This window comes from Gorilla gorilla, chromosome 15 (assembly GCF_029281585.2).
Source record: "Gorilla gorilla gorilla isolate KB3781 chromosome 15, NHGRI_mGorGor1-v2.1_pri, whole genome shotgun sequence".
In the NCBI taxonomy this organism is placed as follows: Eukaryota; Metazoa; Chordata; class Mammalia; order Primates; family Hominidae; genus Gorilla; species Gorilla gorilla.
Window position 1 is genome coordinate 119,306,440 of NC_073239.2, and position 7,997 is coordinate 119,314,436.

The window sequence follows — 7,997 nt, forward strand, 5'->3', positions numbered from 1 at the left end:
TTTTTTTTTTTTGTATTTTAGTAGATACGGGGTTTCACCATGTTGCCCAGGGTGGTCTCAAACTCTTGAACTCAGGCAATCCGCCCACCTCAGCTTCCCAAAGTGCTGGGATTACAGTACAGGCATGAGCCACTGCACCTGGCCAATGATTTTTTTTTTTTTTTTTTTTGAGATGGAGTTTTGGTCTTGTTGCCCAAGCTGGAGTGCAATGGCTTGATCTTGGCTCACCGCAACCTCCATCACAGGGTTCAAGCGATTCTTCTGCCTCAGCCTCCCAAGTAGCTGGGATTACAGGCATGTGCCATCACACCTGGATCATTTTGTATTTTTAGTAGAGATGGGGTTTCTCCATGGTGGTCAGGCTGGTCTCGAACTCCTGACCTCAGGTGATCCACGTGCCTCAGCATCCCAAAGTGCTGGGATTATAGGCGTGAGCCACTGCACTGGGCCTGATTGTTTTTTTTTTTTGAGATGGAGTCTTGCTATCGCCAGGCTGAAGTGCAATGGTGCAATCTCGGCTCACTGCAACCTCCACTTCCTGGGTTCAAGTGATTCTCCTGCCTCAGCCTCCCGAGTAGCTGGGACTACGGGTGTCCGCCACCACACCCGGCTAATTTTTGTATTTTTAGTAGAGATGAGGTTTCACCATGTTGGCCAGGATGGTCTCGATCTCTTGACCTCGTGATCCACCTGCCTCGGCCTCCCAAAGTGCTGGGATTACAGGCGTGAGCCACTGCACCCGGCCCCGGCCTGATTTTTTCTTTTTAGAGATGAGTTTTCACTCTGTTGCCCAGGCTGGAGTGCAGTGGTGCAATCATAGCTCATTGCAGCCTTTAACTCCCAGGCGATCCTCCTGCCTCGGTCTCCTGAGTAGCTGGGACTACAGGCGTGCGCCACGGTGCCTGGCTCTCCTCACATTTTACAGATGAGGAAGGGGAGGCATAAATGATGGGGTGACTTACTTGAGGTCCACAGCAAGACGCTGCTCAGGGTAGAAGCCCAGTTCTTTGATGTCCCACCTGGAAAGTCACTTAGTGGCATGTCTTCAATATTTCCGTGGGCTATGTTACGGGGAAGGAAGGGAAGGGCCATTTGTCCACACGTGGAAGAAAGCATTCAAAGGGAGCAGCAGGTCTCTCCCCAGGCCTTGCAGAGACTGTCAGGAGAGACCCCAAGCAGAGAGCACGCTGCTCAGGGACAGAGCTGGGCTTGTGACCATGTGTCGCCCTGGCGCTGTGCTCCTTCCAGGTCCTGCCCTGGAGGGCAGCTGTATTCTCAGAGAGCCAGCCTTTCCTACAGCCCTTTTAGTGACCAGGGGCGTTTCGTACCCTCACTTGATCTCAAAGCCAGGGTCCGTAGGAACAGAAAGGTGGGTTTTCTAGCAGGCTGGAAATGGCCAGCAGGGGAGCAAGCCGCGGCTGCCTGGGAGTGTCGGGTGGTCAGGTCAGGCTGTAGATGTATCCTGTAGACTCAAGGCCGCTTCTCAGGAGTCCAGAGTCCCATAAACCACCATGAGTGCCCTCCTGGGATCCTGGAGATGGAGACAGAGCCCTCTCGAGGATCATTCATAACCACTGTCAGGTAACTGACACAACATGCTGACTCGAGTATGACCATGGTCTGGATGAGGCCCTGGTAAATATACATTTATTTTCTATCTATAGGACACTAGTGAATATCCCAACACATCTTAGTTTCACCACTGTGTATGTGCTACTCTGAATGGATGGTCAATGTAACTGATGTAAAAAAAACCCACAACAAATAAACCTTTGTTCCACCGGACAGAACTGAAGACACAGGAGGCTCTGAGAGCAGTGTCCTCATGAATCGGCCACGTGCCTGTCGAGTGCTGCTGTGTGCCAGGCACAGGACTGACGGCAGTGAGGGGGACTCGTGGGCCCTACTCTTTGGGAGCCCTGTGCCTTATCCTCTCTTCCAGCTTGGCCTTTGCAGAGTTCCCCAATACAGCATAGAGACAGATGTATGCACAGCTTCCACATTACAACCCCATTCTAATAGACGTAACCTAGGAGGCTGAGGCGGGAGGATTGCTTGAGTCCAGGTGTTCAAGACCAGCCTGGACAACTCAGTGAGACCCCATCTCTACTAAAAATTAAAAAAAAAAATTAGCCCAGCGTGGTAGTGCACACCTGTAGAGAAAAAGAAAGAAAAAAAGAAACAGACATAACCTTATTTATGAAAGAATGATAAATGGGAATTTCCTTTTCTCATGAAGAACTTTGTTTTGTATACATAGTACTTTTATTTTCAAATACTCAGATTAAGAGCAAGTGTGAAAAGACTTTAGAGTACAGACCGGGGGACAAGGACACCCAAATGACTCCCAGGGGTGGCTGGCTGGGGCTTCAATCAGGACACGTGGTTTCAGCATTTGTCGTGATCCCTGGCACCTGGTCCATGTTCAGTTATTATTACTAAAGGCAAAGAAAGAAAATTCCCTTGTGTTCCCTGGAAACAATGAGGATTCCTGTGGCTGCAACCCTGGTTGGGTACCTCTGGTCAGGCACCCACGGCACTGCAGCCCTGGCACCTCCCAAATGGTCACAGGAGTAGGGAGAGCTGAACCAGCAAGAGAGAAAGGAGCCAGGGCAGAGTGGATCTTTAATGCCCTCTGAGGCACTTTTTTTTTTTTTCCCACAGGGTTTTGCTCTGTCACCCAGGCTGCAGTGCAGTGGTGCAGTAGTGGCTCACTGCAGCCTCAATGTCCCAGGCTCAGGTGATCCTCCCACCTCAGCCTCCTGAGTAGTTGGGACCACAGGCATGCACCATGACACCTGGTTAGTTTTTTATATTTTTTGTAGATGTTGCCCAGGCTGGTCTCAGCCTCCTGGTAGGCTCAAGCAATCTGCTTGCCTCAGCCACCAAAGTGCTGGAATTACAGGTGTGAGCCCGTAATGACTCATGCCTAGCCAGGTCATATTATTATCATTATTATTTTTTTTTGAGGCAGAGTCTCGCTGTCACCAGGCTGAAGTGCAGTGGCACGATCCTGGCTCACTGCAACCTCTGCCTTCCGGGTTCAAGGGATTCTCCTGTCTCAGGCTCCTGAGTAGTTGGGATTACAGGCATGCACCACCATGCCCAGCTAATTTTTGTATTTTTAGTAGAGATGGAGTTTCACCATGTTGGCCAGGATGGTCTTGAACTCCTGACCTCGGGTCATCCACCCACCTTGGCCTCCCAAAGTGCTGGGATTACACGCATTGAGCTAGTGCGCCCAGCCTAATTTTTGTATTTTTAGTAGAGATGAGATTTCACCATGTTGGCCAGGCTGGTCTCAAACTCGTGACCTCAGGTGATCCACCCACCTCAGCCTCCCAAAGTGCTGGGATTACAGGTGTGAGTCACCACACCCAGCCAAGGTCATATTATTATTGATGACATGCAAATGCTATTCACATCTATGTGTGATACACTGTGATTACTTTTTAGCTTTTGTATTTCCTGAAGTTATTATTATTATTATTTTTTTTGAGACAGAGTCTTGCCCTGTTGCCCAGGCTGGAGTGCAGTTGTGCGATCTCGGTGCACTGCAACCTCTACCTCCCAGGTTCATGTGATTCTCCCACCTTGGCCTCCCTAGTAGCTGGGACTACAGGCATGCGCCACCACACCCAAATAATTTTTGTATTTTTAGTAGAGCAGGGTTTCGCCACGTTGGCCAGGCTGGTCTTGAACTCCTGACCTCAGGTGATCCACCTGCTTTTACCGCCCAAAGTGTGGAATTACAGGCATGAGTCACCGTGCCTGGCCTGAAGTCATAAATTTTAAAGGTTTTTTAGGTCATACGGGGTGGCTCACGCCTGTAATTCCAGCACTTTGGGAAGCCGAGTGCTGGTGAAACCCCATCTCTACAAAAATACAAAAATTAGCCGGGCGTGGTGGCAGGTGCTGGTAATCCTGGATACTCAGGAGGCTGAGGCGGAAGAATTGCTTGAACCCGGGAGGCAGAGGTTGCAGTGAGCCGAGATTATGCCACTGTACTCCAGCCTGGGCGACAGAGCCAGACTCTGTCAAAAAAAATTGTTAAAGGTGTTTAAAAAATGTACTTATTATGAATTCCTCCCCCAATCCTGTTCTCTTTGATTTTGTGGCTGTCTTGTGGGGAAAAGCAAGAGAGATCAGATTGTTACTGTGTCTGTATAGAAAGAAGTAGACATAGGAGACTCCATTTTGTTCTGTACTAAGAAAAATTCTTCTGCCTTGAGATTCTGTTAATCTATAACCTTACCCCCAACCCCGTGCTCTCTGAAACATGTGCTGTGTCAACTCAGAGTTAAATGGATTAAGGGCGGTGCAAGGTGTGCTTTGTTAAACAGATGCTTGAAGGCAGCACGCTCCCTAAGAGTCATCACCACTCCCTAATCTCAAGTACCCAGGGACACAAAAACTGCGGAAGGCCGCAGGGACCTCTGCCTAGGAAAGCCAGGTATTGTCCCCATGTGATAGTCTGAAATATGGCCTCGTGGGAAGGGAAAGACCTGACCGTCCCCCAGCCCGACACCCGTAAAGGGTCTGTGCTGAGGAGGATTAGTATAAGAGGAAGGCACGCCTCTTGCAGTTGAGACAAGAGGAAGGCATCTGTCTCCTGCCTGTCCCTGGGCAATGGAATGTCTCGGTATAAAACCCGATTGTACGTTCTATCTACTGAGATAGGGAAAAACCACCTTAGGGCTGGAGGTGGGACCTGCGGGCAGCAATACTGCTTTGTAAAGCATTGAGATGTTTATGTGTATGCATATCTAAAAGCACAGCACTTAATCCTTTACATTGTCTATGATGCAAAGACCTTTGTTCACGTGTTTGTCTGCTGACCCTCTCCCCACTATTGTCTTGTGACCCTGACACAACCCCCTTTTCGAGAAGCACCCACGAATAAATACTAAGGGAACTCAGAGGCTGGCGGGATCCTCCATATGCTGAACGCTGGTCCCCCGGGTCCCCTTATTTCTTTCTCTATACTTTGTCTCTGTGTCTTTTTCTTTCCTAAGTCTCTCGTTCCACCTTACGAGAAAGACCCACAGGTGTGTAGGGGCAACCCACCCCTACATGTCTGGCTTTTCATATTCCAATTGGCAGGATTTCTGGAGGTGGAGGGCATAACTGTGTATGATTCATCCAGTAGGTTCAGCTAGATGTCCCAAATCAATCTACTTCATTGTTCCTTTCAGATAGAAGTTGCTTGGCAGATTCATTGTTTTTGTTCATCACTTAGGTCTTTTATTTCTGATTGTCCTTAGCAGTACTGATCCTTTCCATTAGTCTTCCTGAGCAACTTGCTGCAGGGTGTCCAGGAAGTGCACCATCAGGGACGCGTGAGTTGTCCTAGAAATCCTGTGCAGGTACGAAATCCTTCAACATCTCCTCTGAAGAGCATTTATTCTTCAAGTACCCCCCAACATAAAAGTGACTGCCTGTGGACTTGACGCCAAGGCCTCTCCCAGGCAGGTCTAGGTGAGTGACGCCTCTGGGGTCCTGCCTCTCCCAGCTCGTCTGCCGCTGCAGCTCACTGCAGTAGCCGCTTCCTCAGCATGCAGGGGAGGCCGTAGTGGACAACACCATTCCTGTCAAAGGCTGACCATGTGGTCTCGACTGCAAGATGCCCGAGTGCCTACTTTGATGACAGTCAGTTCTTTTTTTTTTTTTTGAGACGGAGTCTTGCTCTGTTACCAGGCTGGAGTGCAGTGGCGCGATCTTGGCTCACTACAACCTCTGCCTCCTGGGTTCAAGCAATTCTCCTGCCTCAGCCTCCCGAGTAGCTGCGACTACAAGCTCCCACCACCACGCCCGGCTAATTATTGTATTTTTAGTAGAGACGGGGTTTCACCATGTTGGCCAGGATGGTCTCAATCTCTTGACCTTGAGATCCGCCAGCCTCGGCCTCCCAAAGTGCCGGGATTACAGGCATGAGCCACTGCATCCAGCCAATAGTCAGATCTTAATAAATATAGCAAAGGCAGAGGAAAGAGAAATCCTAAGAAATGTTGCCTTTAAATGCTTTTGGCCAGGCACGGTGGCTCACACCTGTATTCCCAGCACTTGGGGAGGCCAAGGCGGGTGGGTCACCTGAGGTCAGTAGTTCAAAACCAGCCTGACCAACATGGTGAAACCCCATCTCACTGAAAATACGGTATTAGCTGAGTGTGGTGGTGCATGCCTGTAAAAATCAGCCAGGCATGGTGGCAGGTGCCTGTAATCCCAGCTACTTGGGAGGCTGAGCGGGAAGAATCGCTTGAACCCGGGAGGCGGAGGTTGTGATGAGCCGAGATTGCACCACTGCACTCCAGCCTGGGCAACAAGAGCGAGACTCTGTCTCAAAAAATAAAAAGTTACAATAGTCTTAATAAACTTAGATAAATAGTATTTATAGTGAAATACTAAAATGACACAATTAAAAACTATACTTGGCCAGGTGCAGTGGCTCACACCTATAATCCCAGCACTTTGGGAAGCCGAGGCAGGAGGATCACTTGAGGCCAGGAGTTCAAGGCAAGCCAGGGCAACATAGTAAGACCCCCATCTCTAAAAAGTAAAAATAAAAAAATTAGCCGGATGTGGTTATGCACGCCTACAGTCCCAGCTACTCTGGAGGCGGAGGCAGGAGGATCACCTGAGCATAGGAGTGTGAGGTTGAGATTACAGTGAGCTACAATCACGCCACTGCATTCTAGCCTGGACAACAGAGCAAGACCCTGTATCTAAAAACAACACCAACAACATTATTGCTGGGCTGGGCAGTGCATGACTGTAGTCTCTGAGGAGACTAAGTAGGGAGGGTCACTTGACCTCAGGAGTCTGACACTACTTGAGCCACATGGTAAGAGCCTATCTCATAAAAACCAAAAACCAAAACTGCTATTTATTAAGTATCACTCTATACACAGTCCCACAGAATATTAACAGTTTGGGATCAGAGAACTTACAAAAAGGCAAACACAGATGTAGGAACCATGTAACAAGTAATGCCACAAAAAAGAAGAGTTTAGACTTTTGCAGGCTCGGCACAGTGGCTCACGCCTGTAATCCTAGCATTTTGGGAGGGCAAGGTGGGTGGATCACGAGGTCAGGAGGTGGAGACCATCTTGGCCAATGTGGTGAAACCCCGTCTCTACTAAAAATACAAACATTAGCTGGGTGTGGCGGCGCGTGCCTGTAGTCCCAACTACTCTGGAGGCTGAGGCATGAGAATCGCCTGAACCCAGGAGGCGGAGGTTGCAGTGAGCTGAGATCGTGCCACTACACACCAGCCTGGTGACACAGCGAGACTCTATTAAAAAAAAAAAAAGTAGGCTTTTGCATACCTTCACATTCTCCCCATGCCCTAGCTTTTGGCCAGTCTCTTCAGTCTGTTTCAAAACTGTCACCTTTCCCTCATTCTAACCTAGTATGTTAACTCTGGAAATGGCTGCAAACATTGTGAAACTCGAGGATTTGTGTCAGAAGAATGCCAGGGAAGACAGTTTACATCGCTTGTCACGTCCCCAGTATGCAAACAGCGGCAATTTTTTTGTAGGTTATTTTCATTTGCATGATGTCAAACTTCATTTTAACTCCATGGGATCTTATTATTTAAGACGAAGTCTCACTCTGTCGCCCAGGCTGGAGTGCAATGGCTCACAGCAGCCTCTGCCTCCCAGTTCAAGCCATTCTCCTGCCTCGGCCTCTCAAGTAGCTGGGATTGCAGGCACGTACCACCACGCCAGCTGATTTTTGTATTTTTAGTAGAGACAGGGTTTCATCATGTTGGCCAGGCTGGACTTGAACTCTGAACCTAAAGTGATCCGCCCACCTCCGCCTCCCAAAGTGCTGGGATTACAAGCATGAGCCACCACACTTGGCCCAAAAACTAATATAGTCTCATAAAAACTTCAACAATCAGATAGGCATAAAGTGAAAATATTAAACCAGGGATTTTCTACACAAACGTAATGTATAAAGCATGCCTAATTTATAGAAACTAGATCACTCACTCA